At 48.7% G+C, this 17,307-nt stretch overlaps 2 long non-coding RNA genes and 3 other non-coding genes across 7 annotated transcripts; 4 read left to right on the top strand and 1 right to left on the bottom strand.

Moving 5' to 3' along the window:
- Positions 1–5,980: 5,980 nt before the first annotated feature.
- On the top strand, positions 5,981–15,645 carry LOC143687343 (uncharacterized). 3 transcript variants are annotated; one of them, XR_013177504.1, is made up of 7 exons: positions 5,981–6,105; positions 8,475–8,543; positions 8,852–9,027; positions 9,389–9,628; positions 9,708–9,781; positions 14,396–14,514; positions 14,808–15,645. It is a non-coding gene; the product is annotated as an uncharacterized LOC143687343 (long non-coding RNA). The 3 variants fall into 3 exon arrangements; XR_013177503.1 differs by having other exon boundaries at positions 8,475–9,027; XR_013177502.1 differs by lacking the exon at positions 5,981–6,105 and adding an exon at positions 7,267–7,586 and having other exon boundaries at positions 8,475–9,027.
- LOC143689332 (U2 spliceosomal RNA) lies at positions 6,502–6,692 on the top strand. The gene has a single exon (XR_013178773.1). It is a non-coding gene; the product is annotated as a U2 spliceosomal RNA (small nuclear RNA).
- LOC143687344 (uncharacterized) lies at positions 8,149–9,733 on the bottom strand. Its single transcript, XR_013177505.1, has 2 exons — positions 9,180–9,733; positions 8,149–8,950 (listed from the first exon to the last, which is right to left on the bottom strand). It is a non-coding gene; the product is annotated as an uncharacterized LOC143687344 (long non-coding RNA).
- LOC143689182 (U2 spliceosomal RNA) lies at positions 9,864–10,054 on the top strand. Its single transcript, XR_013178644.1, has one exon. It is a non-coding gene; the product is annotated as a U2 spliceosomal RNA (small nuclear RNA).
- On the top strand, positions 15,441–15,631 carry LOC143689204 (U2 spliceosomal RNA). Its single transcript, XR_013178665.1, has one exon. It is a non-coding gene; the product is annotated as a U2 spliceosomal RNA (small nuclear RNA).
- Positions 15,646–17,307: the final 1,662 nt, after the last annotated feature.

Below are 17,307 nucleotides of genomic sequence, written 5' to 3'. Positions count from 1 at the left end.
CCTGACCTCCATAAGCCCCCACTCTGACTAATGGACCACAGTGACGTTTTGGGTCTCTCCTGGAATTAATGTTACTCTGAACCAATGTCTAACAGTACTCAAGAGTCTGATCGTTTCCTTTTCCTCAGGGAACAGTTACCCTGGTAAAAGGCTATAGGTCTCTTTGGGGAAGGCTGGGAGGAAGATCAACAGTATAAATTTGTGGCAGTGTAACAGGTTTCTTTATCAAAGCGACCTGGCCTTCCCCTCATTCAAGGGGCTTTGAGTCTGTAAACTGTCTCAAGTCTGGGAATTAAGGGGCCGTGGCTCTCCGGTTTTGTAATTCAAGCGTTCACTTGACCTAGAACTCTTCTACTTATATACTCAAACAAAAATTTAGTAGACCGCCCATCTATTGTACTTCTAAGTACCCCATGATCTACCAGCCAGCGCCATAGGTCTCTGCAAGTGAGAGTATCTTTTCTTTTTTTCCAGGTTAAACAATGGGAATTTATTAGCCTACAGTTTGAGGTCAACAAAATATCCAAATCAAGGCACCTGCTTTCTTCCCAAAGTCTGGCTTGTGATTCTTGGCTCTTCTGACACATGGCCAGGCACATGGTGCTTCCAGTTGAGCTTTTCCTCTTCTTCCTAGTTTTGATGCTTTTGGTTCTTGGTTCTGTGGCTTTCTCTCTTTCCATCTGAATTTCATCTACCTATAAAGGACTCTCACAACAGGATTCAGAACCATCCCGAATGAGGGAATAACACCTTAGCTGAAGTAGCCTCATCAAAAGATCTTACTTACAATGGGTCCCCATCCACAGGAATGGGTTAATTTTAAGAACATGTTTTCCTGGGATACATACAGCTTCAAACCACTACAGATAGGAGGACTAAAAGTTTTTAAAAAAATCAATTTCTCATAATTGATAGAATGTAAATATATGTTTCATTTAAATATATTTCCCACTTTTCTCCAACCTTACAACACATATATAGAATGACAAAAGTCTAAGATTCTGGGCCTAGTCCCTCAACAGGTAATTTCCTTGGGCTCCTGACACTTCTTTTATGTTCTCTCCCATTTCCAAACACACAAAATGGGAGCCCTACAGGTTATTTTTTTACATCCAACTGTAAGTGAGAGTATTTTGACTGCTACTTTGAGTCTGCTGTCCATTAGGGGGGCCATACCTACCTTGTCTTTGGCAATTAAGTGCCACCAGGTGGTTTCTCCTAACTGAGTTCCAATCCTCCCCATTGAGTTTAGGTATTCCAGCCCAATGACAGGAGTTCCTACAGTAATATCTGACCAACAGAGAAGGGTGGCTATAGAGCTCTTCAGGGACAATGAAGCTGGTCTCACAAATTTATTCCTCACAGTTCTGGTAAAAGGTGTGACTTCTGGACATTCTTAGGGTGTGTGAGCAGGCCTTTCTTTATAAGTCCACTCTAACATTCCAATGTCTCTAAGCCCTTGGATCCCCTCATCTACATTATACCAGGTCAGTTCTGGCATTTCAACTTCAGGTAATGTCGGCCACCTTTTGATTCATGTTTCAGCCAACCACCCAAACAAACTGTTAATGCCCTTTCTAACCCCTTGGGCTACGACACTGAATCTAGAATCTCTGCTTTGAGTCCATATCAATAAATTCAGCCTGATCCAGCTTTATAAGAGTAGAATTCAATGATATAGAAAACATACACACACACACACACACACACACACACACACACACACACACACAGAAAAACCAAGAAAGCCAAGGCTCATTCTTTACAAAGATAAATAAAATTATAACCTCCAGGTAGACCAGTCAAGAAAAATAAGAGACAAGACACAAATTTATTTCCAGTACCAAAAACGAAGGAGATACATCTCTACAGATCCTACAGATATTAATAGGCTATGGAACATACATTATTTTAAAAAAACTTTATGACTGCAAATTCAACAATTTAGATGAAATGGACACATTCCTTGTTAAAGATGAATTGTTGATTTAATATTCAAAAAATAAATCCATGGAATGCAAATCAAACCTGCAATGACACAACACTTCCCACCCACTAGGATGGCTGTAATTAAAAAGACAGATAACATGTTGGTGAGAAGGAGAAATTCGAACCCTCATACATCACTGGCAAGATTATAAAATGGTATAGCCACTGTGGGAAACAGTCTGGCAGTTCCTTGAAATGTTAAAAATAAAGTTACTGTATGACCCAGCAATTCCACTCCTAGCTAAATGCTCAAGAGAAATAAAACATATGTCTATGCAAAACTTTGTACAAAAATGCTCATAGCAGCATTATTCATAATAGCTGAAGAGTTGAAACACCCCAGATGTTAATCAACCAAAGAATGAGTAAGATCAAAGAATGGGATATGGATATGGTATATCCATACAATGAAGTATTTGTTTTTATATTTTAAAGCACTTTTTATTATGAAACGTAACATGTATACATAAATTTCAAAGTACATCGTAACAAGTAGTTGTAGAACAGATTTCAGAGATTGGCATGGGTTTCTGTTCTACAATTTTATATCTTTCCTTCTAACTGCTCCAAGACACTGTAGACTAAAAGAAATATCAATATAATGATTCAGTGGTCATACTCTATGGAGCATTACATGGCAATGAAAAATGACCGAAGTACTGATGCATCCTACAACCTAGCTAAACCTTGAAAACATTATGCTAGGTGAAAAAAGTGAGTCACGAAAGACCACATATATTATTCAATTTATATGGAATGTTCAGAATAGGCAAATCTAGAGAGATGGAAAGTAGATTAGTGGTTGATTAGGGCTAGGAAGAAATGAAAAGCGAACTGCTAACAAAAAAGGGCTTCTTTTTTGCGTGACGAAATGTTCTAAAACTGATTGTGATGATAATGGCACAAATTTTTAACATGCTAAAAGCCACTGAATTGTGCACCTTAAATGGTATGTGAATTGTATCTCAATACAATTGTTAAAATAAACCATACCACAGAATAAAGGGAAAAGAAACCATGATCACCTCAACAAATGCAGAATAAGGATTTAACACAATTGAATATTCCTTCATGATTCTCAGCAACTAGGAATAGAAGAAACATCTTTAATCTCCTACCAAGAAATTTGGATTTAAGGGATGATTTTGATTACTGAATCATTACATAAATATTCCTTTTTGCTTTTTTGGTATATTGGAGTAGACAGAGGGAAATATCTGAAACTTCTCAATTGTAATCCAGCTGCCTTGATCTCTGATATTGATTGTAGAGCCCTTATCTTCTGCCCCCGTGATTGTAAAAACTTTGTGATTAACCTTCATTTGTAGCCTTTATCCAGTTTTTCAACTTCAGAGTCTTGTAATCACTAAAGACAGCCCCTAATATTTATTAATGAAGGATCTTGGATCAGTCCAGAACTAACCCACCCCAAGTTCAAAGTTATCTTGAAAACAAAGACTGGATCTAACCAAAATGGGTCCACCTGACTTATGCAGTACCTTAGGCTTTAACCTACAAGTCACCTATACCTCATTATAATACCCCAAATCACGCCCATCATCATATTAAGGCCGCCATTTTCTTACATACATTCTGTGACTAAGCATGCAATCAGTCTGCCCATGCTGAATAATTAGATCACCTCTACTTACATCAGCTGAGGCTACTGTGCTCATTATCCTAAACCTGCTCATCTTTTAATTCTATAAAACTATCAGAATTCCTGCAGTTCGGGGAGACAGATCTTGGGCCATCTGCTGTCCTGCTACATGCCTAGTACTAAACTTTTTCTTTCTTTGAAACTTCAGGTTCTCAGGAATTGGTCATTTGAGCACATTGAGCAAAAGAATCCACTGTCTTTCTCCAGAAACAATATTTAATGGTGAGAGACTGAAAATTTTACCTACAAGATTGGGAATAAGAAAAGGATGTTTGTCCATACCACTTCTATTCAGCATTGCACTGAAGGTTCTAACCAGAGCAATAAAGTAAGACAGACAAATTTTTAAAAAAGCACCCTTCTCTTGAGGGGCCCCAGAGGAACCCTGCAGAGGGACTTCAGAAAGAAGAGGTTTTGGGTTGAAAAACACTGGGGAGATAGGAGGGAACTGGCCACAGCGTGCGCCTGTTGTCAGGCGCAGAACACAATCAAGGGCGTTAAGCTGGGTTTCCTTTCCAAGACGAGGTCTGTGTGTGCTCACTTCCCTAGCCACGTCATTATACGGGAGAGTGGGTCTCAGGTTGACCTCCGAAATGTCTTTGGTGAAAATTATATCCTCAGATGCGCAGGGTTCGGACAAGGCCCGCGCAGTCTCTGAAGTCCAGAAAGATGAGTTAATTCCTGAAAGAAACAACCTTGAACTTGCATCGAATTCAGCTACGTTGATTCAGCAAGCCATGCCAGTACTTAAAAACAGGGACATGAGAAAATTTGGAGCCGGTATCTATTTATTTGTCTCTGAAAAAGGAGCACTTCAACAGGCTGATGGTAATACCTAGGAGGCGTCCAGCTCTGGAAACAGTGAGACGCCAGATGATCCCTTGACCTATTTCTGATGTTTTCAAGATGCACTAAAACTCATCTGTTGAAAACAACCACAGAAGAGTCGGAAAACGTACTGTGTTGGTGAGGCTGGCGCAACAGGATTCCCATTCCTTTGGGCTGATGGTCCCTGGAGGCGTTATGGGCGTGACCCCCGAGTGAAGGCCCAGAGTATCCGCACAAGGCTTCGCCCAGACAGCCCAGGGCCAGCCACGGCCTTGCAGGCACCTGCCCCTGAGCAGGCTGGGAGCTAGGGGGTGGGGAAGAGAAGGGGCTCCTGACTCACATTAACCAAACTCACGAGAGGTTGATGCAGAAAGCAAAGTAAACGGCTTCAATAGGAGATGGTCCTTTCCAAAAACAAAAACAAAAAACGTAATTCGGAGTTCCTCTGTGCAGAGGATCAAAATGCCTGGGGGACCCAAAAGTGACCCCAAGACAGCCAGAAGAACAGGGAACCAAGAGGAGCGGTCATGCAACAGACGGAGGGACGGGCCTGATGAGTCATCACGACAACTAGGTGCCAGGCACTGGCTAGGGGAGTTTGAAATGTGATCTCACATCATCCTCATTCACTCATTCATTCAGAAATATTGAACAATGGGAGTCTGGACTAAGTGCCGGGTGAAGAGCACGGAAAACAGCAGTCCAAGGATGGTGTGGGGGGGGGGGGGAGGGAGGGAGAGGGGGAGAGGGAGAGGGAGGGGGAGAGGGAGAGGGAGAGGGAGAGGGAGGGGGAGGGGGAGGGGGAGGGGAGGGGGAGGGGGAGGGGGGGAGAGAGAGAGAGAGAGAGAGAGAGAGAGAGAAAGTGTCAGACAATGCCAGGATACAATAGGTCAGAGTTGACGGGAGCCCACCGGGAAACGCAAAACCAGGTGGGTCCGGGTGGTGGAGGGAGGTAAAGAGTTGGCCGCCTGGGTTCAGATCCCGACTCTGCCACCTCCTGACGGTGTGACCCTGGACCACCTACTGGCCAGGGAGCACATCTGGAGAATGAGAATGAGAATGGTTTCAGCCCTGTAGGGTTGTGTGACGATGAGAATGAGAATGGTTTCAACCGGGTAGGGTTGTGTGGCGATGTCATGGCTTAAAACATACCAAGAATTCCGAGCAGTGCCTCGCACGCAGCGATCGCGTGTGACCGAGGTCCGCTTTCTGCCGGGTCGCCAGAGCTGATTCAGGCGAAGGGCTGACTGTGTCAAGGGTCCCCGTCAGGCTAAGTCCAGGTTTCCCCAGAACCGGCGCGAGAAATACACGGCGGCCAGACACCTGGGTGGGGGTGGGATGTGAGGTACGGAAGTCCGGGGGAGCGAGCGGATCCGACCGCGCCCCGCGGCGTCGCCACCGCCGAGGGAGCCGGGTGTCGGCACTGCGGCGGGGCCGGCGGGGCCTGCGGCGCCCCGGGACCCCTACCGCCGGGTCTCCCTCCGGCCCAACGCTGGGGCCAGGCCGGGCGGCCCGGGGCGGCCGTTCCTCGGCCCCCTGCCCGCGGAGCCCTTCTGTCCTCTCCGGGATTCAACGGCGGGGACCCCGTGGCTTTCTTCAGGAGAACTCGGACCCCTGTCCGCCCACAGGTCCCTTCCACAGACCCCACCCCCACCCGCCGCGTCCCGTCCTCAGCCCTGGGCCGGGGGAGGCAAGCTTTCGCGCCCGGGCCGGCTTCCCGCCAAGCGCGCTGTCCCGCGTAGGGCGCGCCCGGGAGGGGATCAGGACCCTGGTAGGCACGGCGCGGGGGTGGGGAAGGGCGGGGAATGCAAATCTATGGCCCTTCGGCCCGTGAACGCGGCGAGCCAAAAGGGACGGAAAATCCACCAGGAACGCGGCGGATCACGCCAGCTGCCTGGCGTCGGAGTCCTTCAGGGTATGTTCCAGTGAGCAAAGAAGGCCCGATGGCTCACCGAAAGTGTGGTCACCGTGAGCTTAATGTCCGTGACAGGAGGGGAGTGACGACGAGGCGGCGAGGACCAGTTATTGCTTCTCGGCCTTTTGCCTCAGATCAAGTGTAGTATTTGTTGTTATCAGCTTAATATCTGATACGTTGTCTATCCGAAGACGAAATACTAAGTTGGCTTTTTAGAGTAGGGAGGTGGAATAGGGGGTTACCCCGTCTATTCGCGCATCGCTTTGGTGTCGCAGTATTTCCCGACACGGTGCATGCTTTTCGGGGAAAGCCATGCGTTAGTTTAAAATGTAAGTTTTTAAAGGTGGTGTCGTCGATTATGTCTTTGGTTTTTCGCTCCCGATCTGTTTCTGTATTCCTAGTTGTCCTACTGAGAGCTTTAGGTTTTTTCTGTCCTGTGTACATGCTGGGTTTTCTTCTTCTCTTTGTGTTGGGAAGCAGCTGGCTGTTACAGATAGCTTTCTAAGCTATTAGCTGAACTACTGGTTTCATTGCCTGTTACCTCTGTTGCTAATTGAGATCATTGTTTCTTTCTCTTACTTCTATTACTGAGATACGGGGGAGTGAGTGGCTTTGTTTGTTTGGGTAGGGGGCAGATACGGAAGCCAAGCATGGGTCCAGTGTGCAGAAGTGCGCATGGCCAGGTCATGAGCCTACTGACCCGCTTTGCAGCCAGCAGGACTCATCTCACTATACTATATCCCCAGTCATCGCTTATTAGGTAAGCCGCATCATTTTCATCGGCTTGCTTCCTCCCTGTCTCTGAGAACAGCTGCCTTCTCAGGCCATGGCTGCTTTTTTTTTTTTCCTCTCCAGCCTTCTTCGCAAGCCTGCCCTAGAGGGGGGCCAGGTATTCTCATCCTCGATTTGTCTGAAAACAAACCCCTGCAATTTTGAAATCTCGCTGCTAAAGCCATCTACCGACCCTAGCTTCCAGCTTCTTCTTGCTCTGTCAGACACGATTTCGGTCATGTTTTTTCTGATTTTGACTGATCATTGCTTCATTTTAACATTTCCACCTGGTCCTGATCGCAACCTGGGAGCAGTCGAGGGGAGGGGCCGAGGGGGTCGAGGCCCTCCGTACGGGGGCACGTGGTTTGTGCAAGGCTAGACAGGAGAAAGTTTCTGGAGGAACGGCCTAACGCGGACGCACATGTGAGTGAGTGAGCATTGCCTTGTCATTCCGCCTCTGATTTTTGTGACTTAAATCAAGTGGCTTCACTCAGGTCTAAACTCGCTCAGCTGGATCCCCACCATCCTACCCTCCAGAAAAGAAATGATTTCTTATCAAATGGCTCTTGTTTCTCCAGTAGTCAGGAAGGGCTTCGGTGTTACGGAGGATCGTTAGTACGCCTTCCAGTGCTTTGGTGAAGCACACCTCAGATGCAGGGCCTTCTGGCCAAGCATCTTCGATTCCATATTGTCGGAGCATTTGCTGTGTGCCTGTGGGGATTGCAGCTCCCTATAAGTTTGCTGTGGCAGAACCAAGAAAGAAGGTACATGCAGATTTGTGCAGAAATTATGATTCCATGAAAGATTCTGAGGAGATGATGAAGGCTGATATCTTTCGGAGTGCAAAGTGATTTGGGAACTTGAGGAATTTCTTCACGGGGAGTTCCCTAGTTGTTTGTCATTGACTTGCATGTTTGTGTAAGAGATAAACAGTTAACAAATCCTAAAAAGAAAGAATCTTAAAAACAGATAAGCAAGCAAGTCATACCGGCAAAGAATTTTCCTGATATTCTGTGGGAAGGAAAACCCCCTCCTCCCGTATCTATAGCAGTGTTTTCCCCAACTCGGCTGCACCTCCGAATTGCCCGGAGCTCCTGTAAAGCATACGCCTTAGCGCGTCCACTGAGATGCCTCTCAACTCAAGCAATACATTTTCCCCCGACAAAACAAAAGTGTCACGTGTGCTCCTTCCAGTCCACGTCGGGAATGGGTTTATTGCAACCCCAGACTGGTCTTGTGTTTATCGCATGATGGGCACTCAGTAAACAGTGTTCGACTGAGGGAATAACAAATCCCGTGCTTTTGTCACAGACAGGAGGCCACCCAGTCTATTGGAGGAGACCTTTGGACCCAAACTGGAATGAATGGAGAACAAGTCCGGTAGGCGCTGGGCTGCGTCTCACCACACGCACAGCCAGGATGGAACGGCACCCGCAATTGGGTTCTGGCGCGGCACCACACACAGTCCAAGAGAGTATAAAAAAGTTTGCGATGAGGGGTCCTGGGGAGGTTCAAAAATGCCTTCACAGAGCAATTAAAGGGGACAGGCTTGCGGGCTCTTATGGTTTTGTTCGGGGGTGGGGCAGGGGGGAGGGTTCCCACTGCCAGCAGGGAGCGCCAAGGGAGGGCGGACCCGGGCTTTCTATGGGGGTGGTGAGACCGCAGGTACTTCCCTGGGCACTGTACAGGTTAAACGGGACTGCCCGTGACCCTGCCTTCAACGGTGGACGTTCAGCAGTTGGCCATCGAATCAGTCTGATTGCCAACAGACAGAAGCGTCTTGGTTTCTGCAGACAACGGTTCCCAGACTGAAGTGCCTTGACCTAAGGAGGACGCCAGCCTCTCTCCCCAAGAGTGGGGATGGGTATGGGGGTTGGGGGGTGGGGGGCAGTTGGGGGTTGGGGGGAGCGAGTGAGGGCAGGTGGGGAACACGCCGATGAGATGCTGGGGGTGGGAATGGGGCAGGCGTCTTGGTCCCCGTCCTGGGCGGGACGCTTCCGGTGGGCAGAGTCTCACCGGTCTCTACTCCCAGCACCAAGCACAGGCCCTGGCGGGTAGCCTTGCAGGTAGTTGATGACCGCGTGTTAAGTTGGAAGTGGTGGTGATGGCAGGAGGCCCAGAGGCCAGAGGTGGTGGACCCCAGACCTCTCCGCTGGGCGGGTCACTCAGCTGTGTCCCCCAGGGCAAATCCCTTTCCCCGGGGAAAAGATAGATTTATCTTTCAGCCTCCAGTCCAGTCTAAGGCTCCTGGCAGTCCCGGGATCTGCACTTCCCTCAAGCTCTCTGGCCGCCGCCGCCGCCGCCGCCGCCCCCGCCCCCGCCCCCGCCGCGATCTCTGAGGCCGTTTGTACCAGCAGAGGAAGTCTGACTGTCCCCAGCGCAGCGCCGTTCCTCGCGGGGAACGGCAGCCCCTAGGGTGGAGCCGGCTCGCGGTAGCCACTCCCCTCCGGTGGCAAATGGGCGGAGTATGCAAATTTTAATTGGCGGATGGGCCCCGGAGTGACGAAGAAGCAGCTGATATAAAGATTCCCTTTGCATTTGCAGAGAATAGAAAATCTGCAAAGGAGCGGAATGATGTCCTTAGTACTGTCTAAGAAGCAAAGGGAACGAGACCTGGTGTAAGCGGTAGCGCGTTCACGGAGGCGTGAGTTGAATGTGCGTGACAGGAAGGGGGAGGTGGGGAGGGCGCACCTAGTGGCCATCGCTTCTCGGCCTTTTGGCTAAGATCAAGTGTAGTATCTGTTCTTATCAGTTTAATATCTGATACGTCCTCTATCCGAGGACAATATATTAAATGGATTTTTGGAACAGGGAGATGGAATAGGAGCTTGCTCCGTCCACTCCACGCATCGACCTGGTATTGCAGTACTTCCAGGAACGGTGCACCCCTTTCTCAATTACGGTATGAATTAACAGACTTGTTCTCTTTTTTTCTTTTCGTTCTTAGTTTCCTTGGTTTTTCTTCTTTAGATGAGCGCGACGTCCATGATTTTCTGTGGTCTCCGCCCGCACCCGCTCCGTGCTTCTTCTTTTTCGTTACTTTCTTTCTTTGCTTTCTACTGACACGTCCTTTATTCGTGGTGATAACCAACCCAAGTTTCGGCTAAGTGGTAAGTAGAGGCTAGGAAATAAGTACTTGTGCTGCACGCAGGTCCTTTGTTCCATACTTCCTCCAACCTGCGAGAGACCTTCTCCTTGTCGCCGTGAACTGCGTCACCTGCTCCTGGCTCACTCTCTCTATTCTATCTAGGTCTTACGCTTCCCCGTGGTTGTAGCCCCCGTTGTTACTAGCATCTTGTTCTCCGTTCACCTTCTGCCTTACCTGCCACCTTCCTCCGTCTTCACTCACTCTCCAATGCCACTCACTCTCCAACGCCCCATGTTCTTTACCTCTCTCTATTAACCCGGATCGATTTCCTTGCATACACCCTCGGTTCTCTCGCCGCACTCCACGTGTGTCAGACTCACCCGGCCAGCCTCAGCTCTATTCTCGGCCTGCACCTGTGGGGCTGAATGTAGTAGGTGGTGAAAAATCTCTTTCTCGTTGGCACTCATCTCTGATTCATCTGACAATCTTGGTATGTGTTCCTCTGTCAATTTCCTCTTCATCATTATTGGTCGAAAATGAAAGTTTCTGAGTTCTCTATAGTGTTCGATTGAAAGCAAAAATCAGACCACAGAGACGATGTCTCCCATCTTCTCGTTTACCTTCTCGAAAGATGATGTGTTGCACTTTGGCCAACACAATAGGAAAAGGGAAGGATGATGCCACGACGACAGATGGGTTGTGTTACTGTTGCATCATCTTCCTGAGCAATTCCATCATTCTTCCTCCATCGTTGGGAATGACTGATGAGTAACTGCCAAAAAAGGTCCATGGATGGATGAAAGAGCAAATTGTTTCAAGATACAGAAAAAATAAGATCACGAAGATCCCGTAATGTGCCTTTGCTTAGGAGAAAGAGAAAAGCAGCCCCTAGGTACCCATCATCCAGGCCTTGGGACTGCTGGGAGCTGGCCCGGCACTCACAGCTTGGCCGTGGCGGTCTCCTGTTGTGCACAATTTCACGGAACAGCAACATCAGACAGGGCTGCTCTGTGACTGTGATGGATCAAGACATAGGACAAGACCATTCTGTAGTCACATCTGAACGCAGACAAGAATATCGTCCAAAAGACAAAACTGACCAAACATCTCTCTACTCTGGCTAAGATGAGTGACTGCTGCTACTTTTAGGCGCTGGCCCCACTCTCCTCTTCCCTCCTTCTTGATAAGATTTATCAAGACACCCAGTCATCTAATTACCCTTGCTTCCTGACAGCATCCCATCCAGAGGAAAACCTGGCTTACTTAAACCCTCCCCAAATCACTTAAACACAAGCCCAAACCGGATACCGAGTCATTCCTGACACCCTCTTACTGAGATGCCCATGGCCCCTCGTGATGTGCGTTCTCCCTTGTTGCACATAATGGAATGACCCAACTCTTTCAACTACTGGTGTGCTGCTGATGGTGGTCTTTGCCTGGATGATACTGACAAGTTATAAAGGGTCCAGTGGACCCATATGGTAACCGTAAGATGGAACGAGTGCTAGTCTATTTTAAAAGAAAATGAAACTCTCTCTCTTTTCATTGGAAGACCTCTAAAAGAGAATAAAAGTCATGAAATATCAATATTTACAAACAGGACTGCTCAAGAGAGAAATGAAAGGAAGGGAGGGAGAAGAACACCCATAAAATGGGACGAAATGGACCCTGACCAAACATCTCTCTACTCTGATAGACCAGGTTTAACTCAGGTGACGCCCTCAATGCCAAACAGCTCAAGCATCCTCTAATCCATTCATCTACCACTCTCCCAGACAGCTATTTCTCACTTTTCCTCGAACCTCCTCCGCCCCTGCCCCTCCTCCCCTCTTCCCCTCACTCTTTCCCCCCTCCACCACCTCAGCACCACCACTCGGCCCCGGCCCTCTCAGCCCACTACCTAGCTGAGCGTCCTATGCCCTGAAGGAAACAGAAACACTTGTTCTCATCCTCTCCAGAACTGAGCTCCAAACAGGACACTCCGCTCTGGCCAAACTGGATCCTCCCCTGTTCTAGCTTGCTGGCTGCCGGAATGCAATATACCAGAAACGGAATGGCTTTTAATCAGGGCAATTTAATAAGTTCCTAGTTTACAGTTCTAAGGCTGAGAAAATGTCCCAATTAAAATAAGTCTATAGACATGTCCAATTTAAAGCATCCGGGGAAAGATACCTTGGTTCAAGAAGGCCAACAACGTTCAACGTTTCTCTCTCAGCTGGAAGGGCACAAGGCAACCATGGCGGCGTCCGCTGGCTTTCACGTGGCTCTACCAAAAAGGGACTCTCTCCAAAATGTTTCCCCCTTTAAAGGATTCTAGCAAGCAACTCCACCTTCAGTGGGTGGAGACACACCTCCATGGAAATCATCTAATCAAAAGTTACCACCCACAGTTGGGTGGGTCACATCTTCATGGAAACAATGAAAATGCTCCCACCCGGCAATACTGAATGAGGATCAAAGGGCATGGCTTTTCTGGAATCCACCACAGATTCAGACCAGCACATCCCCCAATCTCGCGGGTCTCTCTGCTGCTGCCACGGGTTCCCCCCACGCATCCATCCAACCTCCTAGCAGCTAGAACCTCAGCTCTACCTTCTCCTCCAGCATGTAAACTTGCTGTTTGTTTCCCATCTTAAAATAAAACCTACCTCGACCCACCTCACCCCTCCCCTTCCTGTTACAGGAACACACATGGGAACAGTTGCCTGTGTTTGTTCAATTTCTCTCCCCTCATTCTCTCTCTCCCTAAATTATTTTTTAATCTTGAAATAACTTCAGACTTACAGAAAGTTCCAAGATCCGTCAACCGTCAACACTGCTGCGCTTGCTTTATAATTCTCTTTCCGCCACACTCTCTAAGATACACGTACGCTCATAGGTGCACACGTGTATCTTAGAGAATACGGAACCATTTGAGACTAAGTTCCTTCCTTGCTTACAAATCTGATGTTCCTTTGCCCCCAGATGCCATTAATACCACGCTATAATCTACAGTCCAGGTTCAGATTTCGCCAGCCTTCCTGATAAAGTCCTTTACAGGCATTTGTCTTCCTGGCCCAGGGCATATTTAGCCTTTTCTTTGTCTTTCATGACGCTGATGTTTTTTGAAGATAGCAGGCCAGTTATTCTGTAGCGGGACCCTCGGTTTGCATCTCATTCTCCCTTGAACCGATTCCAGTCGGTCTTTTGTCCCCTGGCACGCCAAGAAACTGCTATTGTCAAGGTCCGTGTTCTAGTCTACCAAAGCTGCCAGAACGCAACACACCAGAGATGGATTGGCTTTTAATAAAAAGGGACTTATTTAGTTAAAAACGTATAGTTCTTCAGAGGAAAGGCAGCTAACTTTCAACTGAGGTTCTTTCTTACGTGGGAAGGCACAGGGCGATCTCTGCTGGCCTTTTTTCCAGGCTTCTGGGTTCCAACAACTTTCCCCAGGGATGATTCCTTTCTGCATCTCCAAAGGCCTTGCCGGGGCTGGGCTGAGCTGCGAGTGCTGAGATGAGGTATGATGAGCTGCTTGGGCTGTGCTACATTGCGCTCTCTCATTTAAGCACCAGCCAATTAAATCCAACATCATTCATTGCAGCAGGCATGCCTCCTAGCCGACTGCAGATGTAATCAGCGACAGATGAGGTTCACATGCCATTTGGCATGAGGTTCTCATGTCCATAGCAGTAGAACCAGGCACCTTCACCTGGCCAAGTTGACACCTGAACCTAACTACCACAGTCCTTAAGTCCCATGGTCATTTGTCAATCCCCAACTCACTCGAACCACCAGCAGCTTTCCTCGTGGTTGACCTTTCCCTGGTTCCTGAAATACTTTCTCGGCTTGGTCTCCAGAGCACCTCTGTCTTCTGGTTCCCCCCTCTGCCTATCCTCTCTTGATGTCCTACTCCTCTCCCCTTCTTGACTTTGGGGTGTCCCAAGGCTCGATACTGGGATCTCTTCTGCTTGTGATGAACACCCCCCCCCCCCCCGCCCCGTCCCTCGGCGAGCTCCTCCAGACTCATGGCTGAGGTTCCAGCTCTGTGATGACTGCTTCCAACATAGCTGCAGCCTGGATTCCAGAACCCTACACCCAGCCACCCACTTGACAACTCCACTTGCCTGTCTGATAGGTCTCTCTCACTTGTCCTCTCCAGAACTGAGCTCCAAACAAGACACTCCGTTCTGGCCAAACTGGAACCTCTTCCAGTCTGGCCGGTCTTTCTGCTGCTTGCCCTGGCCCCCTTCAAGACTATTGTGAGAGGTCATGGTAATGGTAAGCCATTCCGAGCCCCCCCGCCCCCGCCAGACAAAGGACACGCCGCCAAAGTCCTTATAATGACCTACGAGGCCCGGCGTGATCCGCGCCCCGCCCCTCACCCCTCCGGCCTCATCCCTTACTACCGCCCCTACCGCACCGCACCCGCTCACCCCGGCCTCCCACGCGGTCCCTTGGGAACCCACCTCAGGGCCTCTGAACTGGCGGGTCCCTCTGCCTGGAGTGCTCCTCCCCTCGCAGAGGCTGTCTTACCGTGAAGCTAACGCAGCTTACTTAAATCCCTGTCACAGGGCCTGTGACTCACTCAGGGTCCCTTTTCCCGAGGCTCGGCTCGGTGCGCTCCGTGAACCTGTCAGGGTGTGTATTCCCCGGGGACTATACTCTGGCGACTCATCAAACAAAACGCGAAAAGGCATAAGGGGTAATGGAGCAAGTACAGCGAAATAATGTTAGGTGGTGGATATACGGGCGTTCACTGTAAAATTCTTTCGACATAGCTGTATGTGTGAAAAACTGTGAAAAAAAAAAAGGAAAATAAATGTTGGAAAGTAAAGCCTCACGGGGCGGTTGCGTCCTTGCCGTTCTGGACTTCTCCAGCTGAAACAACCCTTCTGCTTGGAAACGGGCGGTTTTCTGTTTCAAGACCAGGGGGCTGGCGCAGGAAACCGGAAATGATGCGAAGTGGGCGGGACATGCAGATTAGAAATGGCAGCCTCGCCCAGGGGACTATGGGGGCAAAATAACAAAGGGTATAACTCCCGAAATAAAGAACAATGTGACCGAGTATTACGTAGCATAGATTCTGAACATAGCAAGCCGTCAAATGTAGGGAAAAGAGTGAGTGTCGATGGCGTAATTTTTCTCACCGTCTGTTGAAAGTGTGTGGGAGGAGAAGTGCCCTGGTCGAGGTGTAGGAGGCCGGTATCGCTTCTCGGCCTTTTGGCTAAGATCAAGTGTAGTATCTGTTCTTATCAGTTTAATATCTGATACGTCCTCTATCCGAGGACAATATATTAAATGGATTTTTGGAGCAGGGAGATGGAATAGGAGCTTGCTCCGTCCACTCCACGCATCGACCTGGTATTGCAGTACTTCCAGGAACGGTGCACCCCCTCCGGGGGGAAAATATGACTTGTTTCTAAAAACAGAGCGTTACTTTTGGTACGCTGCGGGGGTTTCTTCCGGGTAAGATTATGCTGTCGTTTCTCTCCTGGTGGTTTAGGAGGATCGTGTGTGCGAAGCACGGTGGGAAGAATAACAGCTTATCTCCGTCCGCGCGGCGCGGCGCGGCTTGGGTGTCGCCAGCGTTTTCACCCAGTGTCTGGGCGGCTGGGCGCGGGCTAGGGCTCAAGGGGCTCGGCTCGCGTACCTTTTCTCTCTTCCCTTGCCTTCTTTTCCATGGTTTGGGGGAAGTACCTGCCAACGCGTTTGTGTGGCCTCGTAAAGCGTTATAGCTCCCGACCCACGCAACCCCCACCCACCTCCCTCTTCTTACACCCCGCTCTTGATAATCTCCGATCTACTTCTGTTTTGAATGAATTCGAGCTTTTTGGTTGACTGGTGTCCTAGCGTGCAGAATCAACCCGGGTAATAATACCCAAAACCTACTATTTCGCTATGTGAGTAGCACTGCTAAGTGTAACATTGTTGTACAAATAAATATTCGTTCGAGTTCCTGCTTTCACTTCTTAAAGGGTAGCTACCTCGAGGTGAAATTAACTTTCGGAGGGACCGCCGAACTGTTTCAACAGCGGCTGCACGTTGCCACCCGCTACGGTGCAAGGACTCCTATTTCTGCGTGTAGTAGCCAACTGTTGTTATTTGCCGGTTTGTTTTGTTTCGAATAGCCTTTCTCGTGATCGAGAAGTGTGTGTGTGGGGGGTGGGTAGACATGCATTGATTAGTGTAGTATAGATACTTGTCCATTCTGATAGGTTATCTCTACTAGCTGGAAACTGGCTTTTATCACAGGTGTTGCTTGCCTGCGCTTCTATAGGGTGCTTTCTGGTTTCTCGGAAAGACACTGCAGGACGATTGCTTTTCACATCCAGAAAGTCTTTTCTCAGAAAGGGGTCCTTGAGGGCAATATCTGATGCATGCAGCCATTTTAAGTTATATAACGGCATTTATGAGGCAGCCTGGAGCAGGGAGAGAGAGAAAAACGTGAAGGAGCCCTTGAACAAGGATGGTTAATCAAACTCTGCAGGCCCTGCGTCTGACACAAGCAAGCCTGCCCGCCCGAGGCTGCCCACTTCGGGGAAACAGCGGTAGCTGACCCGTCTGGAAACAAAGGACCCCCACCTGAGGGAGTCACCCGTGGAGAAGGGTGGAACCAACTGACCCACCCACATGGGCTATCTACCACCAGGTACCGCTCTGGCACCGCCCTGGAGACAATGGAACAAGGATCCCTGTTGCCGGGCTTACATTAGTATACTTGTTTAGTGCTTGCATTAGTATACTTGTTCAGGGCTTCCCTAAACTAACCTCCCGTGGAACAGGGCTGGGTCTTCTTTCTTCCTGAGTCATCTCCCTTACCCTATTACAATTAACCAGCTTGGTAGAACATGTCTCATGTCTTTTAGCAAACAAGTTTTTTCTCTTCAATGGAAATTGGGACAAGTGGCCAGTCTTTTTTGGGTACTTGTCTGGGTAGAGTGCTGTAGATATCTTGGCATAAGGGGTTTTTTATTTTTCCTGTCTTTTACAGACTGGAGGCCAGTTTGGTCTGGGAAAATCTGACTTGGTCTATAATAACTAAGTAGACCCTCCTAAGGGGGTGAAAAAGGC

This window comes from Tamandua tetradactyla, chromosome 6 (assembly GCF_023851605.1).
Source record: "Tamandua tetradactyla isolate mTamTet1 chromosome 6, mTamTet1.pri, whole genome shotgun sequence".
Classification (NCBI taxonomy): domain Eukaryota; kingdom Metazoa; phylum Chordata; class Mammalia; order Pilosa; family Myrmecophagidae; genus Tamandua; species Tamandua tetradactyla.
This window is presented reverse-complemented; position numbering and strand designations above follow the sequence as displayed.